At 38.7% G+C, this 24,821-nt stretch overlaps 1 protein-coding gene across 1 annotated transcript in view; it reads left to right on the forward strand.

The window, feature by feature from the left end:
• tmem184c (transmembrane protein 184C) overlaps nt 1–7,169 on the forward strand; it is a 176,018-nt gene extending 168,849 nt beyond the window's left edge. Inside the window, exon 11 of the transcript XR_015713344.1 lies at nt 7,127–7,169. The gene's annotated coding sequence lies outside the window, so the exon portion shown is untranslated. The remainder of the gene's footprint in view (nt 1–7,126) is intronic.
• The last annotated feature ends 17,652 nt before the right edge of the window (nt 7,170–24,821 follow it).

Genomic DNA, 24,821 nt, shown 5'->3' on the forward strand with positions numbered 1-24,821 from the left:
ACTGTACAATCAATCTACTGTACTTACTGGCCATAGGGTAAAGGGCTGAGTTAAAAATAGACCTGTTCATACTATAGATGACTTTAGTGTGGCTTTTGGGTCGGTAGATAAACCTATTCTGCAAGTCACAAGTCCTCAAAAGAGAAGGGGCTTCTGTTCTGATGAGATATGTCTCTAAGCACACATGAATGGAACTAACAAGACCGGCCGTACAATTAATAAAGACATTTGGCGTCATAGATGGTGACCTTTTTTACCGACTTGTGTGCTGGCGAGACTTAAAGGGTCTCGACCACGGCTCTCTATTGATCTCATGTATCGTGGACAAAGTGTATACATATTCAAGATAATAAAGTATAATAAGTGATCCCTGCCTCTCGCCCCACGGTAGAAGAAAAAGAAAGATTCGTGAATATAACTTGCTAAAAGTTGAACGGCTGAACTGAAGTACTGAGAGTTGTGATGGTTTGATGAAGCTTCATGAAGCAGTGTCGTTATTTCCAGAGTCCACTAGATGGCGGTCTCTGAACTATTTTCCTTTGTGTTGAACAACTGTTCTTATGGAACATCAATTTTTAAACTGATGGCACCACATACTGACCTCTAGACACCATGATGCTGTTTCATGAAGCTTCATCAACACATCAGTAACTGAGAGTGCACAGGATGCAACATCTGAAGATAAATTGGCCTTTTTGTTGTCTTTTTACAAAGGTCTTTTCAGCTTCCACTCATCATCTCCCCTTGGGTCACCTTGACCCAGAGGCAACACAAGGGATACATGAAACAGATTTGTTTTCGCATCATTACCAGCTCACCTTGACCCTGAGATGATGATAGTCAACTATGATATGTTTGCTACTCATAACAAGGGATGTTACAATATCAAAAGCTTTAGGCTGAGAACCGCTGTTACTCAATTATCGCCTAAGACGTGTCAACAATTAAGGTTTCTCTTAACATTAATTTAAATATATTGTGCCACATCAAGTGTGACATCAATACACTGTACCTCCTGGGAAATAAATTAATATCTCCACAGGAAAAATGCAAAATTATTTTTCTCACACAAATGCTTTCCAGCGCTTTTTCAACCTACAATGTCTGCAGAGTCTCGTCTCACCACGGGTTTGGGTGAGTGTTTGGGGGGGCGAGGAGTTGGGGTGCGACAGGAAGGGAGACAGCAAAGGTGGAATAAATACAGGGGCCATTTTTGAAAAAGTACAAGGTGTTTACACCCGGAGTCCACATCCGTATTCCGTACCATGGACTGTGTTTATGTCAGCAAAACAAAAAAAATGAAACCGTTTTGCAAACGAAAATAACTGACGTTCAGTGCATGAATAGAAAATCTCAACGTAACGCTTTATCAGCAGGATGTCTCGCAGTGAACTCGACTGAAACAACTGTTTTGATGCAGCAAGAGTCACAGGCTGATGATAATTTGAAAAAAAAAAAACATTTCTTTTCAGAATAAAACACCTTTCCGACGGTTTTTCAATATTCTATGCTGGACAGGTAGTGATGGTCTGATGAAGCTTCATGAAGCAGTGCCATGTTGTTTAGAGGCCAGTAGGTGGCGCCATCAGTTTAAAAATGATGTTTCATTGGAACAGTTGTTCAAAACAAAGGAAAATAGTGCAGAGACTGCAATCTAGTGGATTGGAAAATAATTACACTGCTTCATGAAGCTTCATGAAGCAGTGTCATGTTGTTTAGAGGTCAGTAGGTAGCGCCATCAGTTTAAAAATGATGTTTCATTGGAACAGTTGTTCAAAACAAAGGAAAGTAGTGCAGAGACCGCCATCTAGTGGACTGGAAAATAATGACACTGCTTCATGAAGCTTCATAAGACTAGTGCTGTGCCTCAAATCGCATACTTGCGTACTCAAAGTTAGTATTTTTAGTGTGTTAGTGCGTCTCAATTCTTAGTATGCGAAATGTAGTGCTCCATGCACACTAAATTGGCACTAAAACGCCCACAAAACTGCTTATGGTTCGATGGACACTAACCACCCTAAACGGCCGCCATCTTAGTGATGTTTTAAACGGAAGTTACGTCATATATATATATATATATTCATATACTTACAGGTGTATTTTGAGCAGCAGTAGGAGGATGACACTTCTTCGGTGCTGGTACCAGCTTAAATATCTCGCCAATATTTCGATTCTCATATTTTTTCTTTATTTCTTCTTCCAAACTTGCAAAACGTGCTGCCAGCAGGTGGCGATAGCGTTCAAACAGCTGGTTGCAACCATCGTTAAATAGTCTTAGAAGAAGAAACTGTCGCATCATTTCCTGTTAGTGTGTAGCAGCAGTGTTTGATTTGAGACATACTATCTGTGGAGAATTTGCGTACTTGTTAGTATGTACACTATCCTGATGCATACTAACTTCTAGTATACTAAGAGAAGTATGTGATTTGAGACACAGCACAGTACTCAGCCAAGGTGTGGTGGTTGGAAACGACGTATATTATGAACATTTTAATTAATGTTGATTTAAAAAAAAAAAAATCCCAAATCATCGACGAATAATGTTTCTTCTGCAACCCTGATCATAATCATAGAACTAGGTTGAAGAATAAATCTATTGAATAAGCTGATCAGCTGACGTGTGTGTCCTCTCTAATCCTGACCCAATTTATTTATTTAAGTGTATTTATATTATCTATCCAAATTATATTAATGTCAGGTAATTATTGTATTTGATCCAACACTCCTAATTGTAACTAAAAATAAAGACAAGTGCTCGCCATGGTGCAGTCAGAATCTTGCTCAGGCACAGAAGGCAGTTCCAGTCGCCGACAACATCCACGGCATAACATAGTAACAGGCAGAGGCTCATGGGAACAGGTGAATTGGAGCATGGTAACTCTAAAACAAAACTCTGGTCAACTCAGCAGAAGGTACTTACTTGATCTTCTGTGGATGAGGGCAGTTTTAACCAATAACGTTCCACCAAAAACTAGTGATGGGCTAATGAAACAGTGGCATGTTGTTTAAGGGTATAAAAATAATAAATGATGATTCATTAGTCAGTCGTTCACAACAAAGTAAAATAGTGCAGAGGCCGCCATCTAGTGGACTCTGAAAATAATGACACTGCTTCATGAAGCTTCGTCAGACCATCACTACCAAAAACAACCCGGACTCAAGTCAATCTCAAACTTTATACTAACCATGTATTCACACAAGAAATCTTATTTGTGATATAAAATGAATTAACATTAGTTGAATTTTATTGATTTTCTTGTTTATAATATGTATATATTGCATGCTGTAGTAAATGTAGTTCAAATAACCTTTAGGTGAACTTCATCACGGGACTAGGAAATAAATCTTGTTGTGTTAAGAACCCTTGACCTGCTTCTTAAGAACCGATTCTGCGGATATTTATCCCGAGAGACTACAAGTCAGTGAAAGGCTTAAGAGCAGACGAAATAATCTCAAACTTAGACGCCGATAACCAGTTCAAGAAAACACACAAGCAAAATACTGACATTCTCTTAAATACTAAATCAGATTTATATCCTAGTTGGAAAATGTATTTGTAATTAAAGACTGGATTTCCAAGATGGACGCTAGAGCAGAAGACATCACAGGAACACGAAATGTTTTAGAAATGTTTTGATTTCAACAAGAACAAGATTTAAGTGAGCAATTGTTTGCAAGAATTTGGCGACGGAATACGTCTCACGATACAGTGCTAACGACAAGATATAATGTGACACATTTGCGATACTGTAGGATATATTTGTAGTATTGTTGAGTATTTGATTATAGTGTTGTAACTGGGTTTTTTTTCAAACCAAAATACGTTCAAACATCAGCTTTTAAAGCTGCCCGGGGTCGACTGTATCCTCTCGTCCTCAGTCATCACCGGGATCTCACCTCATTTTATTTTAGCTGCAAAGGACGTAATGATTGCCGCCATCTTGTGAACCGAAGTTTGATTTAAAAAAACAAAAAACAAAAAATGTTGTGTCAATTGCAAATTAAAAAATATATATATTGATAATTTATACAAGCTTTATTGAACTGTAAACCTTAAAAGTATTATGATAAAAATAGGATTTAAAATCCAATAAATAAATAAATAAAATCCAGAGGTTGATTGGGGAAATTGTCCGTAGGTATGAGTGTGTGTGGGAATGGTTGTCTGTGCGGTCGTGTGCCCTGCGAAAGACTGGCGTCCTGTCCAGGGTGTCCCCCGCCTCTTGCCCAACGAAACTGGGATAGGCTCCAGCCCCGCCCCGCCCCCCCACCACGACCCCCATAAGGGTTTAAGCGGCATAGAAAATGAATGAATGAATGAATGAATGAGGTTCTCTGATGCCAATTTTTAATGTTTGAACAGATATTGTAACTACAACAAAAAAAAGAATCCAATGAACTAGTTCATTCTTGGAACCTTTGAATTGTGAACTATGATCTGAACTAGTTCATTTTAAAATTGGTCAACTGAACTTTGAACATGAACGCTGCTGATGAGTACAATAGAGGTCCAAGATTAATTAAAGTCAACACATTAGTTTCTCACTGCGAGGAGCATAAACTGAAAAACATCCTAACACAGTGATACTCGCCACGAATGGAGAAAATCTGTCTTTAATCTATATCTTTTTTTCCACTATTTCCACTTTTTTTTTTAGATCTGAACAGTGTCTGCTCCGGATTGCGAGAGAAAGTCTAGATGTCAAATCAATTATCGTGCATCTGGTCCAAGCTTGCCTGGCTTGTGATCATTTGCCAACTAGTGGTAAAAACCCTCCGAAATAGGGCGAGATTCTCCTGTTGAGGTACAGATGAGCTGCATGTCACATTAATTATGCCCGATCCAGCTGGCCTGTGTTTCCAGACTTGCACTTCATCTATTTGTAATAATTACGCCACAGCCAGGTTTTATGCTCATTGGAAAGCAACTGAGTTATGTTATGCACCACTGGATATAGTGTAAGCGCTTTCCAGTACAACGCCAGGATTTATAAATAGAACTGCAGGACCGCGAGCTACTGTGCAGCCACAGTGTTGAGAAAATATACACTGTAGCGAATTAAATATTCCTTTACTTTCCCAACTAATGATCAATCAAGGAAAACTTGTTTATCGTGCTTCGCCTTTTTTTCTCCAGCTCTATTCTAGCATCTAGTGTCGGAGTCAAAAGCGTTTCCACTAAATCATTTAATTAAGACACGATGAGGACGACGAGTGTGTATTTAGTCGATCATTTTTTGGACCCAGTGGACTTGGCGAGGAATATCAAAAGCTGACGCCAGTGTCATGATTAATTTCGCGGCGAACAGTATCTGAGATGTCAGTGGTAATTAGGCATCACCTCTTGCATAACACGCCATGTGTCGGGGTGGGTGGCATGTGTGCGAGCGACTGTGTGAGTGAGGACGTCTGAATCTTCCCAAAAAAAAAAAAGGAATATCAAGAAACATGTCGACTACAACTATAACTGATTGACCATCGGTCACTGGGTTATTGAATATACCCAGAGTGTCCCAAGGCGGTTTTTGAAGTCAGGAATAAAAAGTAAAATACCTTAAACAACAGACTAACCCGGGACATGATGTAGTTTGGTAGTTAAAGCTGCAACAAAAACATATGAAGGACAAAGGTGAGTTTACAGCAACTCTAGGAGTGATAGAATCTTGCAGTTATCAACAATATTCTATCAACTTGTTTTCTTCTATTGCTGGTTGACTTGATTGTTCAGTTAAAAGGGCATTTTTTGGACAAATGTATTGATAAGAAGCAGAAAAGCTCATAAGAGTTTAATTTAAAGGATCATTTCTTCATTCATTTTTTTTAAATATATTCAACTCTTGTTTTTGAATAATCGACATTAACACACGACAATTTAACGGTCAACTAACGTGAAAACCCAACTCTCTTGACTCACTCTCATCTTTAGAATGTTGAAGTCTTGCTCTCCAAGATCCAGTAAGTACCTCATCATGAAGATGTTTCATAGCAGGGGTCCTCAAATACTATCCTGTCTGGGCCACATAACTTTTCCCTTCTCTGATGGGAGGACAGTTTGTGTCAGAAAAACTGTTTGTAGCGGTGCTTAAACTTAAAAAATGAATTGTTTTCCAGAAAGCCACACATGATTAAATAACCCTCTTGGAGTTCCTCACTAAAAAAAAAGAATCTCTGAAACAATAACTTTCTATAAGGTCAGCTTTGTTTTTAGAGCAGAAAATCTTACTTAAACCCCTCATATGAGCAGAGTCTTAAAGTGCCTTCCTTATAGTCCTTATCATTGTCGAAAATGTTGGGCCCTAAAATTTCGATTGCTTTCAACCAGACATCCTTAGAGAGCTAGGCATGTGGATAGGTGTAGAATATAAAAACTCATACATGGCCTCATATACTAAGAGGTACCTGGATTTCCTACTAAAAACATGTTTACAGAAAATCCTCCAAAAAAAAAAAATCATTTTTTCGGAATCATAAACCTTTATCGACAGTGTTGTAAAGACAACAAAAATACATTTCTGTTGTGTCAGTACAGAGTAAAAGAATTAAATAACATACGACACAAATCAAGAAATAGAAAAAGAGAACCAATGTTGTTATTGTTATATTATAAAAACAAATATATAATTAGTTGTAGTGTAATCCACACAATTTCACCCTCTTTCCATACATGATACATATGAACCTTGCCGTGGAAAACTTTGTGCGTACGTCTGAGTATATGAGGCCCAAACTCTTGATTGTAATTTACGGTGTTACGGTGGTCTTTTATTTTTGTCACGCACTCTATATATAAAAAAAAAACATATGGGTGTTAGTTTGAGGACCACTGTTTAAAGGTAATTACTTTATAAAGTTTTCCGCCGTCTGAAATCTGGGCGAACAAGAGGTTACGAGAGCGGAGTCCATTATGATGTAATAATGGCTTCACTCATCCTCCAGCCAGCTGTTATCACGCCCGCTTTGTTTATACAACGAGTCCCTTTAAGGTGGAGACTTCCACGATCGATGACTCTGCGTGACAAACCTCGATCCTTGAACAATCACAGCAGAGTTTTCAGCGGGTGGGGCTTAAACAAATGTACTAATGTAAATAAGGTCACAAAAAAAGACCCTGGACCGTTAAGGCAAGACCACACACTAGTGATGGTCTGATGAAGCTTCATGAAACAGTGTCATTATTTTCAGTCCACTTGATGGCGGTCTCTGCACTATTTTCCTTTGTTTTGAACAACCGTTCTAATGAAACATCATTTTTTAAACTGATGGCGCCACCTACTGACCTCTAAACAACATGACACTGTTTCATGAAGCTTCATCAGACCATCACTACCACACAAAGTCGAGACAAGATCACAGATCGTCAACACAAGACCAAAGACCGTCAAGATAAAAGCATAGACCGTCAGGATAAGACCATAGAATTTGATCATAAGAGCATAGACCATCAAGACCAGGACAAGATCACAGATCGTCAACACAAAACCATAGACTGTCAAGATAAAAGTATAGAATTTCAAGATAAAACCATGGACCATCAAGATAAGACCATAGACTATCACAATAAGACCATAGAATGCCAAGATAAGAGCATAGACCATCAAGTTAAGGACATGGACTTTCAAGATAAGACCATAGAATTTCAAGATAAAACCATGGACCATCAAGATAAGACCATAGACTGTCACAATAAGACCATGGAACGCCACGATAAGAGCATCGACCGCCAAGACCAGGACAAGACCACAGATCGTCAACACAAAACCATGGACCGTCAAGATAGGAGCATAGACCGTCAAGATTAGATCACAGTAGACTGTTATGACCAGGATAAGACCAAGATAATAGACATTTGAGACCAAAACAAGATAAAGACCATAGATGGTCGATACCAAATCCAGCACCTGGACCAGTCTCCAGAACTACAACACTAGAAAAAAGTATGACAAAGGAGTGATGGTACAACAATCGGTGAAGACAGGAAAGAGCAGGTTAGCTGTACAGAAGTATTTCTCCTGTAGAGTAAAACAGGTGGATCTGGGGACTTAGTGCTGTTAGGGTTTCTAGGGTTGAAGTGACTGGTTAACATTTGGAATGGGTCATGTACTGTTAAAAGTCAAGAGTCACTGCGGGCACATCAGTGCACTCAGGTCAGCGGCGGCGCCCACATGTGTTCTGCTGCTGTGTGCACATAATTGTAGGAGATTGCTCGGTCGTTTCTGCATAATCCTGTAGACAGACAGACAGCTCGGAGGACAGACAGATACACAGCTAAACAAGCAGAACCGAAAACATAACCTCTTAGGCAGAGAGTATAATGAGAGCCCAAGGCGACCCAAATGTTTTCACCAGCTGGTTGAAACAAATGCAGCAAAATGGGAGTTTAAGTACTCGGAATAATGAGCGGCCAAGATATATTTATTTAATTCACAGCCACGATCCATTCATACTTTTCCTTAAGCCATGAAACATCATGAAATTCTTATATTCGCCCCATTGATTTTTCAGCACTGACCCGCAGCCCAAACCTGCCACGCTGACAAATGTGCTCAAAAACTTTGCCCATAACAAATTGGTTTATTCATTCATTGAACGGAGGATCATATTCTCCCCCCTCCATCCCTAAAATAAACAATGGCCCATCACACTCAAATTAACACAGATTGGGATTTGATGTGCTCTACAGCCAGATGGCTTGCTCACTCCCTCTCTGGCGAGCTAGCGGTGCAGCTGAGGACGGAGCCACTTCCAGAGCGGATTTGAAAGAATCTAGGCCAGAGAGAGCGAGGCTGCTTTCGGATAGTAGCCGCCAGTGCTGTCATGTTTTACTGCACATTTGCTATTTGAGGGAGAAGCTGCAGCACTGTGTGTGTGTGTGTGTGTGTGTGTGTGTGTGTGTGTGTGTGTGTGTGTGTGTGTGTGTGTGTGTGTGTGTGTGTGTGTGTGTGTGTGTGTGTGTGTGTGTGTGTGTGGGGGTGTGTGTGTGTGTGTGTGTGTGTGTGTGTCTGCGCGTGTGCAGTGAGTGAAATAGAAGGAAGGTCTTTACAAAAATTTGAGGGATAGGGAGTCATCTGTGTAAACAGTTGTAATGGGGAAACCTTGTTTTTATTTTTTGTTTTTTTTTTCCTTCCCCTGTGAGGTCAGAATGCAAAAATAAACATGATGAGTTACATTCTGTAAACATTTTACCTTTCTTGAACCTCTTTTACTTCCAGATCTTCCAAGACCTCTCCCAAGCAGCTCATCTCAACCATTTGAAATCTGAACTTTTCTGTCTCAGCTCAGTCAGGAACAGGGAGTCATCAATCCTTAAAAAGGTTTGTGGATCCAGATGGTCATTTGCAACAATGTTTAAAACTTTTGATTGTCACCTCACAGTTTGTTAACTGTTCTGTCCAAACTTTAATGGTGTTTAAAGTCGGATATTCTCGCCATATAAAACAAATGCAAATTGGATCTTAATTAAATACTTTATGGATAAAAATTTGACGAAACCTGAAAAGTGTTAAAATAAAATATTGAAGTCAATCAACAGAAAAGGTTTCTAGGAACTAGTTTACTTCTCAATTTCTTTTTAAACATGACCAACCAAGTTTAAGCGCATAAACGGGAAAATTAAATTTGAATTTTGAACAAAGAATAGAGCTTTTGTTAATATTAGTGTCAACATGTGTTGGCAAAAACTATTTCAGCATCTTTTGTTTTTCATTTTTAATTTTAGAAATGTTTTTTTTGTCATTTTATATTCTTTAGTTGTCTCTTCAGAGACTATACAAGAGCAGGACAAAGGCTGTGTCCCTTATCGTGCACTTCTCAAAGTGCACTGGTTTATAGTACACATTAAGATAGTGCATGTACTTGGCCAGTGTGCACATTTTTTAACAGGATACTCTACTTTTTAAACACTGATCGCAACCAGCCGTTGGAACACTATCACTGACACTTGACAGCACTTTTCGCCAATTGAAACAAATGAAGTTGTGTTTCATTGTGTTAATTTTATTGTTCTGTTGTTTTGTGGTAAAATTTGAAATTTTCTCAAAACCTTTACGCTGGTATTTGCTCCGAAGATGCGTAGCCTCCATTTAGCTACGTCTCTAAGATGGCGGTGGTTAAGGGTGGAAGATGTCCACCGATCCACACTTCATTTTCTGGCCATTTGAGTGCGCCAATTTAGTGCCGTAAGTGCAGTAGGTGCAGTAGTGTGCGATTTGGGAGACATCCCAAGACTTTGGCTCGAGATCAAGGGTGTGTTCCAAATCCCGCACTTCAATGAGCAATGAGCACTCAATTGGTGCACTTAAATAGACAGAAAATTAAGTGTGGATCGATGAACACCTTGCACCTTCAACTACCGCCATCTTAGTGTGGTAGATGGTGCTAAACTGAAGCTACGCCACTGACAACGCTTCTTCGGAGCAGATACTGGTGCAAATGTCTCTGTAAATACTCATTTTACCACAAACCAACACAACAACAATAATAACACAATGAAACACAACGTAATAATTTGTTTCAATTGGCGAAAAGTGCTGTCAAGTGTCAGTGATAGTGTTCCAACGGCTGGTTGCGATCAGTGTTTAAAAAGTAGTAAAAGAAGAAGCTGTCGAGTAATTTCCAGTAAGTGTGTTTGATTTTAGTCAGTACTATCCTGTGGAAGTTTGAGCACTGCGCAAGTAAGTGCACTGTTTTGCAGTGTACTGTACACAGCATAAGAGACAATGAGTAAAAAACAAATAAGTAGTAAAAAAAGTGTTGTTTTGGCAATTTATTGTAAGTTTAAATCAATTTAAGATCTTAATATTTCACTCAATTAATATTATTGTATATATGCAGTTATGTAAAAAACATGGTTTTCTTCAATTGAGAAGTTAAGCAGTAGATCCTGTGGGTACCATGTGACTAACACAGAGAAGACGTGGAATGCCTGCTGTAAAATTTATCGTTGTTTTTATCGATACAATGTGAGTACATTTCCAGAAATCTTCTCTCCTTTACCTCTTATGTAACTGGAGCGTGATTAAGTGGTGGTTGCCATCTGAACAAAAAGGGGAAACAAAACCTCAAAGCCTGATTCATGAAAAAGTATTTGGCGGAGTGTGTGGCTCAGTGAACTGCGTTGGTTATCCATCAAATGGCGGCGACAGGAGTGCAGGTGTAGAGCCAGTGCTTCAGCAAACACCCCGACATTCAAATGCAACTTCTAGAGCCGGTCATTATTCAAAAGCCGAGGCTCCATCTGGAAAGTGGCAATCTTGGCTATTTTCCTGGTGTTGCTGCCGAGGAAAAAAAACTGGGTCTGTGTGAAACTGCAGCTACTTGGCTAAGGTGTAAATTTGTTTGGCTTTGATGACTATTTTCTTCACAGCGACGCATTTGCCAACGGAAAGGGTTCAAGTTATTTTAAAGTATTTTAAAGTTTTCTTCTCCAACTAGTGTGGTTTAAATGTATAGTGACATATGGTAGGTTTTATTATCCCATAAATATCGTAATAATTAGACACAACTTTACTCACTAAAAATATAATACTTGGTTTAACGTAGCTTTTGAAAAAATCACTAATTATTGCAAAGATTTCCTCAATTTATACAGTATGATTTATAAGAGCCGTTGCCAATTCAGCCACTCTTTGAAATAATTGTTTTCACCCCTGCTAGCATAGCACACGATACATTACGATACTGTAGGTACAGGTATAGATTTGTAGTATTGCCGAGTACTCGACAATACTCTTGACAAAGTCGTTGCTGCTAACATTTGTTTTGTCTGCTTTCATTCGTTTTGAAACCGAAATATGTGCAAACATCAGCTTTAAAAGCTGCCGGAGTCGACTGTATCCTCTCGTCCTCAGTCATCACCAGGAGTTTGCAAGTGAAATGTGTTCATGTCGGTGCAGAGGGCGTTGTGACTTCTGCTATACAGCAGTAACTGCATCCTAAAAATGAATATTTTTCACGTTAATTCTGCGTTTATAAAAAAATATTATTATCTATTTACATGCACATTAAAATAATAAATCAATCAGTTACTGTGCTGTCCAATATCGATACAGTTTTGTGGAAAAGAATATCAGGATATATCTCTGTATCGACATTTTCCAACACCCATAATCTGTAGTCACTAATATCTATACTAGTTTGTGCAAGATTTTTGAATAAACAAAGCTATTTTAAAGTATTCTAGAGATGTCTGCCTTTGCTTTGTAGCAACATTTTAAAAATAACATGTTCAATTCTCATCCTCAGTTGTATTTACTAGTGATGGTCTGATGAAGCCTCACGAAGCAGTGTCATTATTTTTTGTCTTTATTTTGAAAGTCCACTAGATGGCGGCCTCTGCACTATTTTCTTTAGTTGTGAACAACTGTTCTGATGAAACATCATTTTTAAACTGATGGCGCCACCTACTGACCTCTAAACAACATGACACTGTTTCATGAAGCTTCATCAGCTCATCACCAATATTTTGTTGCATTAGAAAAGTTTTTTTATGAATGAATCCTTTGCGGGATTAAATCGTGTTCCATTGTTATTATAATTGTTATTCCCCTGGAGGTAAAATCTGTTTACCTTGGCATTTAGAAAATGAAGATGTTGCAAATCACTCATTCTGTTTCACGTTCTGCTTGATGAGTTGATTTCCTGAAACTATACATTGCGTGGTGGTGTAAAATACATTTAAAAAAAAGAGGAAAGACAAGTTTGTTGTAGCGCAGAAAACGTCTCCACGGTGCCAGGACCCGACGAGCCTCAGCAGCAGATTCATATTAATTACTAACTGGCAAAAGTGATAACATATCTCTGCACCCAAAGCCAGGAGTCTGTGAGATCTTCCTGGAGTGCCAGACTTCACCTTCTGTTTCGATCTACGGCCATCATGCCTGACCACCCACACACACACACACACACACACACACACATGCACACACACACACACACACACACACACACATCAGTACACATGCTATTGACTGAGGGTTTTCCCACTCACTGAAGAAGTTTTCTTCCTGTATCTTATTTATCTAACCTCATTACTTGCACGTCTGTGAAGTGCTGCCTCCGAGCATGTCTGGAGTTATTTACAAAATTTGAGAAAACATCGGGAAAGTAAAGTCTTCCGAAAGAAACTCAAGCTCTTCCCTGTTTTTTTTGTTTCTTAAAAGAAAACAGCAACAGTTATTAGGTTCATTTAAATCATCTTTAGCTTTGTCTTGCACGTTAAAAACCCTGATTTTGTTAACATAAACTAAATTAAATAAAGGTGCCACTCTGGCCTAAAGTAAAACAAACAATTACACATTTACAATTTACTGGTCTAATATTAATAAAGTAATTAGCTGATCTTATAAAATAATCCAAAAACACATGTACAAGTTACTGATCTAATAATTCAATTCAAAAACACATTTTCAATTTAATTATCCGATAAACAAATTCTAAAGCACATTTACTAATTACTGATCTAATGGACAAATTCAAAAACACTTTTACGATTCACTGAACTAATACAATAATTTAAAAAACACATTAACAATTCACTGATCTAATTAACTAATTTGAATTCACATGTGCAAAAAACTGATCGAACGAACCAATTCAAAAACACACACAATTCACTGATTCAGTAAACACATAAAAAACACATTTACAATTTTCTGATAAAATAAAAAAGTTCAAAAACATATATATACAAATTACTGATCTAATACACTAATTCAAAAACACATACAATTCACTGATTCAGTAAACACATTAAAAACACATTTTCAATTTACTGATTCAACAAAAAAAAAACATTTACACTTCAATGATCTAGTAAACAAATCCGAAACACATTTACAATTCAATGATCTAATAAACTGATTCAAATTCACTTTTACACATTACTGATCTAATATACAACTTAAAAACACATTTACAATTCACTGATCCATTAAACTATTTCAAAACACATTTACAATTTTCAGATTAAATAAAAAAGTTCGAAAACATATATACAAATTACTGATCTAATAAACTAATTCAAAAACACATTCAGTAAACACAACGAAACACATTTTCAATTTACTGATCTAATAAACTAATTCAAAACACATTCAGTAAACACAACGAAACACATTTTCAATTTACTGATCTAATAAACTAATTCAAAACACATTTACAATTTTCAGATCAATTAAAAAAAGTTGAAAACATATATACAAATTACTGATCTAATAAACTAATTCAAAAACACATTCAGTAAACACAACGAAACACATTTCGATTGACTTATTCAACAAACAAAAAAATCAAAAACACATTTACAATTCAATGATCTAATAAAGAAATTCGAAACACATTTACAATTCAATGATCTAATAAACCAATTCAAAACACATTTACAATTTTCAGATCAATTAAAAAAGGTTCAAAAACATATATACAAATTACAAATTACTGATCTAATAAACTAATTCAAAAACACATTTACAATATGCGTATCCCATAAAGTCTAAAAACCTTGTAAATACTGTAAATGGCTAATCTAATGAAAAAATAATATATGTCCAAAATACACATGTTCAAGACACAAAAAGTAAAGTTGGCAGCTGGAGGTCACTTTTACGAAGCTAACCAAACTTAAACATTTTCGTCGCAAAAAATGCTTTTGGGGCATTAATTGGAGGTTTTATTATGAACCCTTGTGCGCCTTTGGGTCAAGGTGACCTGGAGGCCTGAAACCAAATGTGTTTGTGCTATCCCTTGTGTTGTCTCTGGGTCGAGCTGAACGATCTCCACCTCTGCATATATATTTACCAATGGTTTCTAAAATGTTCTGCATCCACACCAGCAAGTTTCCAGGTGTAACAAGAAAAGTGATCTCTGGTAGAAATGAATCTTGTTTTGTTTGGATCTCCTCACTCCGGCCATTGAAGGCTGGGATTAGCGAACACTTGTATCCCACATTAGAACGCTCCTCTGATGTCTTTGACAGGATGTTACAACGCATTTCATCACTCGCAATCGTTTTCCTGCCATATCCTCCGACTCAGTCGCGCACACTCATTATTTTTGAAGACTATTCATGGAAACAGAACCCCCCCCTCCTGCTGCGTTGGTTTTAGCTTGTCACTCTCCATCCCCGGTTGATTCCTCATCGACGTCTGATGTGTCTCCACAGCACATGTTCCATTTAGCGCACATTAATCTCACTCAGCTTCACATCATTCGTCCGTGTCTTTCCCCCGAGGACGCGTTTGCATGTGCGGTAAAGTAACACTGGAGATCTGTTGCATAAATAAATAAAAAATATCTATATATTTCTTTTATAAATCCGTGGTTTTTTTTACTGGAAAAATGTTTTCTGTTTGATTAAATTCTGTGAGAATGTTTTTTTTTTAATTAAATTTGTAAAATTAAAGTTATTTTAAAATAAAAATGACGTCATTAACAACAGATGTATGTTTTTTTAAATAAAATGTTAAACCTCCGCCTTCATGAAAATGTTCTAGCTTTTACAAAGACACTTTATTTAAATCACTCAAACTCGTGCAGGAGCCAAGGTCTCAAGTCAGCCCTTAACCCTTTAAGCCATTTCTCCATCCGTCCATAAATAAAGTAAGTAAGTAAGTAATTTTTATTTATATAGTGCTTTTCCAGACCAGGGTCACAAAGCGCTTAAACAATCAAAACAATATTCAATAAAGTATATACTTTAAAGGTCAAGATAAAACTGATAACACAACAGGAGCTCAAGAAACTCAAGGAAAAAGTTCCAAAGCTTAGGAGCAACAGTCTGGAAGGATTTATCTCCTCTGGACCTGAACCGTGTTCAGGAACCATCAGTAGATTCTGATCCACAGACCTCAGAGCCCGAGCTGGGGTGTAAGGCTGGATAAGATCAGTGATGTAAGGAGGAGCCTGACCATGAATAGATCTGAAAGTAAGAATTTAAAGTTGATCCTGAAAGAAACTTGAAGCCAGTGAAGAGTTTTAAGGATCGGAGAAATGTGAGTTCTTCTACTAGAGCGGGTCAGAATTCTCGCTGCAGAGTTCTGAATCAACTGCAGGCGAGACAGATCCTTCTTGTTAAGACAGGAAAACAAACTGTTACAATAGTCCAGACAAGAAGACACAAACACATGGATTACAAGCTCCAGATTATGTTGTGACAACATTTTCCTAAGTTTAGTGATTTTTCTCAGTTGAAGGAAACAGTTGTGAATTTCTCTAAGGAGATGAATAAAGAATCTATCTATCTATATATCTATCTAACAGTTTCTGGTCAGTTTTCTGCAGTGTTGAACTAGAGACATGTCTTTATGAAATACAACACCCAGGTTTCTCAGGCTCAGTTTGACAGACTGACTTAAGTCACCCAAGTACTGACTCAACCCTGGAAAAAATAAAGTATGATTTCTAACATGAATCTGACGGAAAGAAATGCACATAGGAAAATATATTTTCCTTTTTTTATCTAATCTTAACAAGTGTAAAAAGTTCCCGACTTATGAATCGTAATCCAGGATCAAGGTCCTTCAACAATCCAACAACTGTGTCCCCGAGTAAACCTTCACCACAGCCGTCCGTGTTCCTGCACTAACCTTTTGATAAGCCCTCGAGACGCCGCGAATTAAAGACGTTAAATCATGATTTGGAGATGTGCGAGGGGGCTCATGGAGACGTCCCCTTCACGCTCCGGCGCTCAGGGTGGAGGTGTGCAGTGGACGGTCGAGACAGGTCATCCCGCTGCACTGACAAATGGCTTTCATCAAGGGGGCCGTGGGCTCGCTGGGGAAATGTAGAAGCCGAGCTCTGCCAGAGGAGCTGATATTTATCTCCCAGTAGCTCCTCGATGGGAACCTGGGAGGAGACAAAAAAACAGGCAGTAGAGAACTTTTGTTGTGAGTTAAGAATCCAGCGTAATGCACCACGGTAACAAAACGGGGGTCTTTTTAAATCCGCGGTGAAGTCAAATGATGCTGTTTTTACCCAGATTTTTTTCAGCACTGAAGACCCATTTGAGCTTCTGCATTAATGAATATCCCAGAAGGTATTGGATTTTTAGCATATCAGCTCCCTGGAACCTTCAGATCCACGAGAAGTCTTTATTATCCCCGGCGTGAGAACAAAACCATTTTGACGAAGCTGTGGCACGGACCACCCGAGAAACTGGTTATGCATAAACCATTCAAGATTTTTTAAAGGTTCTACATCTACTGACTCCTTGAAGAAACATCTTAAGACGTTTTTATTTGTTCAGGCTTTTCCTTGATTTTCTGGAACTCCTGTTGTATTAGTGCACGAATGCTCCTACCCAGGTGCAAGACAAATAGACTCAGGGACTCATTCATCCCTCGGGCTCTTAAGTTGTACAATTCTGAGTTCGGGGACAGGAGTGGAGTGAGAGTATCTGGATGTTCTGTTCCATGTTAGTCTTTGTATCTTTGTCTTTGTTGTTTTTCTCTGACTCTATGTTCTTTGTCTTTATCTTTATACTTAGATTGTGTCATCTTGTTCTTCCGCTTATGTTCTTTTCTTATTTTATTTTTTATGTATTATTTTTTATTGTTTATGAAAAATTGCTGGCTACTGGAAAAAAAAACAATTTCAATAAAGTTTTACCTACCTAGACCTATTATCAGTTTTATCTTGACCTTTAAAGTATATACTTTATTGAATATTGTTTTGATTGTTTAAGCGCTTTGTGACCCTGGTCTGGAAAAGCGCTATACAAATAAAAATTACTTACTTACTTACTTTTGTTTTTTTAAACAAATCCAAAACATCTTTTGGAAGCAGGAGTAGCAGCTGGAATGAAAGGATTGCTTTAGAGCAGTCGAGGGCAACCTAGTAGTCTTTCTTTTATTTCCCAATTTGCATGTTAAATGTGTTACATTATTATTAACAGCTTTTCTGCTCAAAATGTAGTTTTTCTCCTGCAATTTCCTTTAATGTCACTTACTCAGTATCCAACATAAATGCCACCATTTAATAGATTAAAGGAAAACAGGGAGTGAAGTTGATTATTTATGTCAATATTGTAATTAATAAATTGTGTTTGTCTCAAATCAATTATATGTTTATAATTAATCTGATGTTTTCCAACACCTTTAAATATTTAACCTGAATTATTTCCCGCATGTTAAGAAAAGAAGAAGTACAATTTTTCCGCTCTGACTCTAAATATACTCCCTTTACACGGGTTCTTTTAATCTTTGTGTAGTTAATGAATGGCACTCAGGTTAATAAGAGCTCTCAGGCAACTCAGCTCTCGGCAGCTGAAAACCGCACGTTGAGATTAGCTTTTATCGTCTATTCCAAAAAAACCGACGTCTGTAATAATTTCAACTTGTCTTGGCTCCGACAAAACAAATCCGGCGTTTACTGACTTCTCTTTCCACTCTATCTCAACTGGTGAGTTATTTAGCAGTACTTAAGAAGTTTAATCTGACCCTGAACTGTCAGGAACCGGAACCTGTTGAAATGTTTTCTTTCAAACGTGATAAAAGACGATAAAATAAAGGGTTGATGTAAGATTTTTGTACAAAATGTGAGACTTTCTATTGGTGAAGATGAAAACGGAAGAGGAGTTGAAGGTTAGGGTGTATGAAATTGATTATAGAAAATATATCAATCCATACGTTCATCCATCCATCCATCCATCCATCCGTTCACCCATCCATCCATCCATCCATCCGTTCACCTATCCATCCATCCATCCATCCATCCATCCATCCATCCATCCATCCATCCATCCATCCATCCATCCATCCATCCATCCATCCATCCATCCGTCCATCCATCCGTCCGTCCGTCCGTCCATCCATCCATCCATCCATCCATCCATCCATCCATCCATCCATCCATCCATCCATCCATCCATCCATCCATCCATCCATCCATCCATCCATCCATCCATCCATCCATCCGTCCGTCCGTCCGTCCGTCCGTCCGTCCGTCCGTCCGTCCGTCCGTCCGTCCGTCCATCCATCCATCCATCCATCCATCCATCCATCCATCCATCCGTCCATACATCCGTCCGTCCGTCCATCCATCCATCCATCCATCCATCCATCCATCCATCCATCCATCCATCCATCCATCCATCCATCCATCCATCCATCCATCCATCCATCCATCCATCCATCCATCCATCCATCATTTGATTCATTTGTTTATTCATCCATTCCTCTATGTATTCTTCCATTTGTCCATTCATTCATTCATCCCTTCTTCTATTCATCCATTCATACATGCATTACTCCATCCATCCATTTTTCTATTTGTGCATCCATTCATCCATCCGTCCATCCCTCTATTCATCCATCTATCAATCCAACCATCCATCTATACATTTGTTCCTCTATCTGTCCATCGATCTTTCCATTTTCCTTTTTTCTTTCCATCCATCCACCCATATATCCGTCCATCCATCCTCCCTTCCATCCTTACATCCTTCCATCCATCTATCCATGAAGTCAAATGTGTCACCTGTGGAATTTCTGTCAGACCCAGAGACGACACACAATAGCCTCATTTGAGGAAAACCTTTCATTCTTTGGAGTGAAGACTCATCTGCTGTTTTCCAGTAGCACTAATTACACGATTTTATAAGAACCAGTGGTGTTGAAGCAGAAATAACCAATGGTTATATCTTGTCTTTTCCCTTGACATTTGCTTCTACGGTTAATTAAATCCGTGTAAAATATGTTTTTGCCGTATCTATGTGTTGATTATCAGAGGGAGGTCGAGATTGTTCCACCAGGTTCTCTGTTCTCTGTCTGTCAGAACAAAGAGTTTGTATCATGTGACTAACAGACAGAAAAGAAAACACTGCATGCCTAAAAGCATTTTTTTTTTGTAAGTACAACGTCATAGCCATTGATTTAAGATCTTAAAGCTATTCCCAAAATTGAATCACTTTCTTCTCACCCTCATGTCTGTAAAATCCCTCTTCTATTGAAGCCATGAGAAATTGTTTGTTTGAGAAAATAATTAAACAAGTCTATATTGTATAGCTTGTTTGTACAAGGCTAACAAGCTACACAAACAAAATGAAACGGTTTAATCTGAAAATAATCCCAACCCTTAGTCAACATGAGGGTGAGTAGAAAATGAGTGACGTTTGGATGAACTATCACTTTAAGAGCTGATGATCAAGAAAAAATGGAACATTTCTAGTTATCAGTTCCCAAAACTAAGCTATCATTAACTATTTTTCTTTCTATCATTATATGCATCATAAACTAAATACACCTTCAGTTGTACCAGACATTCGAGTCAACACTGAATGAAAGAATACAAAGTCGGAAGTGAATCCCTCAGACCAACAATTTTCTCTTATATCAATCCATGAAGTCACCACCCCCAAGGGACTCGTTGTATAAACAAAGCGGGGCGTGATTACACCCGGCTGGAAGAGGAGTGAAGCCATAATTATGACATAATGGGATCCGCTCTCGTAACCTCTCGTTTGCCCAGATTTCAGACGGGGGAGAACTTTATAAAGTAATAAGTTGAAAACATGGTCATGATGAGAGACTTACTGCATGTTGGAGAGAAAAGACTTCAACATTTGAAACATGTGAGTGAGAGTTGAATTTTTACAAGACCACTGTGGCTTCTGGACTCACTAATACTATCACCTCCCACTCACAACTCATCACTCAATACATGCAAATGTTCACAGCCAATATGACTATTGGTGGTTGAAAACATATATTAATCTATTTATATATGTTCATCAGGTCGTCTTGCCCTGGAGTCTTCCTCACGGTCATGAAAGTTCAACAAGTTCAGAGTTCATCGGTGCTTATGGGTTCATTGATTATTGATCGATTAACTCGCTCTGAATTCTTCAAAACCATTTTGTGTAAATTTTCTTAATAAAACAGGAGTGATCTCACTGAATATAAGTTTTACTGGCGGATGAAACTGAATAATTAGTTTTAAATAAAATCATTTAAATATAAAGTGTAAGTATATATATATATATATATGTAGATACTGTATTTGCAAGACAAATATTGTCATTTTTCAATGACAAATTTGGTTTTCGCTGAACTTTGGGATGTAGGTACGTAGCTGCTGGTGACAAAACGCTTGTGGAAAAAAGAAGAATTGCAGTCAAGTGGGTGTCATCGCTCTCAGGGAGATGTGGTGAAGAACACGGCACTAATGGAGAGCAGGGGCTCAGAGGCGACGGCGCTGCCCTGTAGCTCCTCTGAAATATTCAAGGCAGCACTCTCTATTAATATTTACTTTGATGGAAGAAAGGTGTGAGGGATCCTTGTGGCCTATTTCCATGTCTTGTAGCAACTTCTTAGAACTACAAACGGATGATTGACCCACGATGTTGACGCCACAACATTCACGTCACACATCAGGGGGTAAGCAGGTCCAACGAGATGGTCCATCCATCCATCCATCCATCCATCCATCCATCCATCCATCCATCCATCCATCCATCCATCCATCCATCCATCCATCCATCCATCCATCCATCCATCCATCCATCCATCCATCCATCCATCCATCCATCCATCCCTACCTCCAATCATTTGTCCATCCATCCATTCATCCATCATCCATCCATCCATTCATCCATCCATCCATCCATCCATCATCCATCCATCCTTCCATCCATCCATCCATCCATCCATCCATCCATCCATCCATCCATCCATCCATCCATCCATCCATCCATCCATCCATCCATCCATCCATCCATCCATCCATCCATCAATCCATCCATCCATCCGTCCATTCATTCATCCATTCATTCATCCATTCATCCATTCATCCATTCATCCATACATACCTCCATTCATTTGTCCATCCATCAATCCATCATCCCTACCTTCATTAATTTGTCCATCCATACATGCATGCATCCATCCATCCATCCATCCATCCATCCATCCATCCATCCATCCATCCATCCATCCATCCATCCATCCATCCATCCATCCATCCATCCATCCATCCATCCATCCAATCATTTATCCATCCATACCTGCAGCTATACATCCATCCATCCCTACCTTCATTAATTTGTCCATCCATACATGCATGCATGCATGCATCCATCCATCCATCCATCCATCCATCCATCCATCCATCCATCCATCCATCCATCCATCCATCCATCCATCCATCCATCCATCCATAGATCCATCCATCCATCCATCCATCCATCCATCCATCCATCCATCCATCCATCCATCCATCCATCCATCCATCCATCCATCCATCCATCCATCCATCCATCCATCCATCCATCCATCCAATCATTTATCCATCCATACCTGCAGCTATACCTGCAGCTATACATCCATCCATCCATCCATCCATCCATCCATCCATCCATCCATCCATCCATCCATCCATCCATCCATCCATCCATCCATCCATCCATCCATCCATCCATCCATCCATCCATCCATCCATCCATCCATCCATCCATCCATCCATCCATCCATCCATCCATCCATCCATCCATCCATCCATCCATCCATCCATCCATTCATCCATCCATCCGTCCATCCATCCATCCAATCATTTATCCATCCATACCTGCAGCTATACATCCATCCATCCCTACCTTCATTAATTTGTCCATCCATCCATCCATCCATGCAGCCATCGATCAATCCATCCTCCCTCCATTTATTTTTACATCCAAGCCATCCATCCATCTCCCCCTACCTCCAATTATTTGTCCATCCATGCATTCATTATCCCTCCCTCCATTCATTTGTCCATCCGTCCATTTATTCAGCCATGTATCCATCCTTCTCTACCTCCATTCATTTGTCCATCTATACATCCATCATCCATCCATCCTTCCCTCCGTCCCTCCATTCATTTGCCCATCCACACATTCATGCAACTATGTATCCATCTATCCATCCATCCAAAAACAGTATAAATAAACAGAACTGAAACATACTCTTTCGCTCATACTTCATGTATTACGTGTAGAAATGTATAATTCAACTCACGTGAAAACCCGACTCTCCTGACTTATTCACATGTAAATGTTGAAGTCTTCTTCTCCAAGATGCAGCAGGTCCACTTAAATCATCACATTATTCATCAAAGCTCTAGTTCTGCCTGAATCTTTAGAAAACATTGTAAAAAGTATTAGACACGGAACAAAAAAGTCTCTTTTTTCAGTGTACGGATAACTCGTCTCTGTTTGCTCGTCTTCTTCTCCTTCAGTCATTTCCCACAGCTCGTCCTCCATCTTAACCTATCTCTACCATCCTTTGGTAAAACACGACCCTAAACCTCAAGCTTGTCTTTGATGAGTCCACTGCCCAAACTCTGATAACACATTAAAAAAAAATTGGTTTTACAATTGTTATTTTTCGATAAAGAGTCCAGTTTCTCTCAAAATACTTCACTTCAATCACAGGTTTAATCTCTGTAAAACACTTACCTCCACTTGGAGGATCAGAATTTTATGTGAGAGGAAATTGAACTACCATAAGTGAGTGCCGCAGCGCCAGATAAATCAAAGGGCGTCCTCTATTCCCCCTTGTGTGTCGGTTTGCATCGGCAAACTGTTTTTCTGCGACTAAAACGAGGTCTCTGCATCCTCCGCCGCGGTGCCGAAATCTCTCCATTTACTGGTTCCTGCTCTTGTCTGCGGTCACCACAGCTGCTGCCCCGGCGACCCGACCTCGGATAAGCAATGATTTACTGAAGATTCTTTACGATGGAGAAACATTTTCTCATCATCAAACCGTCTCCAGCCTCGCAGACTCGTTCTTCCCTCACGATCGCGACGCTAGCCGCTCACTTTCATCACTCGCGTTTCAACTACACCTCCGGCGCCGCTTCAAGAAAAACATCTCAAAAGTTTTCTCGCTTCATCGGCTTGTTGGATGGAGATGAAAATTTGTTGTTGGATGTCAACCTAAATCACTGCGAGCAGGAGACATGAAAGTGAATCGTCTCTAATGGATGAGCAAAAAGGGAAAGTGGGGGGATTAAAAATACAAGTGAAATCAGACACCATCGGAATTTTTCTTCTTCTTCATGGCAAATTCCAATTGAAAATGAATAAATGAACATTTGTAACATGAACCCCCCGAATGGGAAAACATGCAAAGTTCCGAGGCCAAACTAGGATGGGTGGATCTGAAATGAGCAACAGATGGCTGGAATTGATGAGGAGATGAAAATGACACCAGTGAGTTTGAGCTGGAGAGGCATTTGGGCAGATTTCAGTGATATCGCCTCCATCAGTATAAACCATTTATTTGACAGTCGTCTTGGAGCCAAAATCTGCTCCTCACCAAAAGTGATACCTCGAACAGACAAACTCCTACAGATGTCGACGTGCACTGACTTTCACATGGAAAGTCACGTGTGTTTTGGGGGCGACTCCATCAGGTCAAATTTTTAAAAAAGAATTGATCAAATTTTAACCATTTCTATAAGTTAAAACGTTTTTTTTTTTTTCAAAATTCAAGCTTATTTTGTTAAATCTATGGAGGTAGAAGCCCATGAAGATTGTATCATGTCCAATTTGAATAAAATTAATAAAAAATCCCGTTTAGTAACATATTAAATAAGGAGTTATATGAGAAGCTAATCCGTAAGGCACACAATCCATCAGAATCGACTCCCTCTCTACACCGCTTTTTACTGTGTAAACCTATGGCTTGTGAAAGCAACTTTAATCGTTTTCAAGTTAAATAATTGTTTTAATAATAATTCAAATAATGTTTTAGAATAATCCACCATATCAGAAATTTAAAGATTTTATCTATTTAAGTTTTGGATTTGTCGTTTTTTTTGTGTATTTTTATCAATTAAACATCATGACAAAG

Source organism: Callionymus lyra, chromosome 1 (assembly GCF_982586985.1).
Source record: "Callionymus lyra chromosome 1, fCalLyr1.hap1.1, whole genome shotgun sequence".
Classification (NCBI taxonomy): Eukaryota; Metazoa; Chordata; class Actinopteri; order Syngnathiformes; family Callionymidae; genus Callionymus; species Callionymus lyra.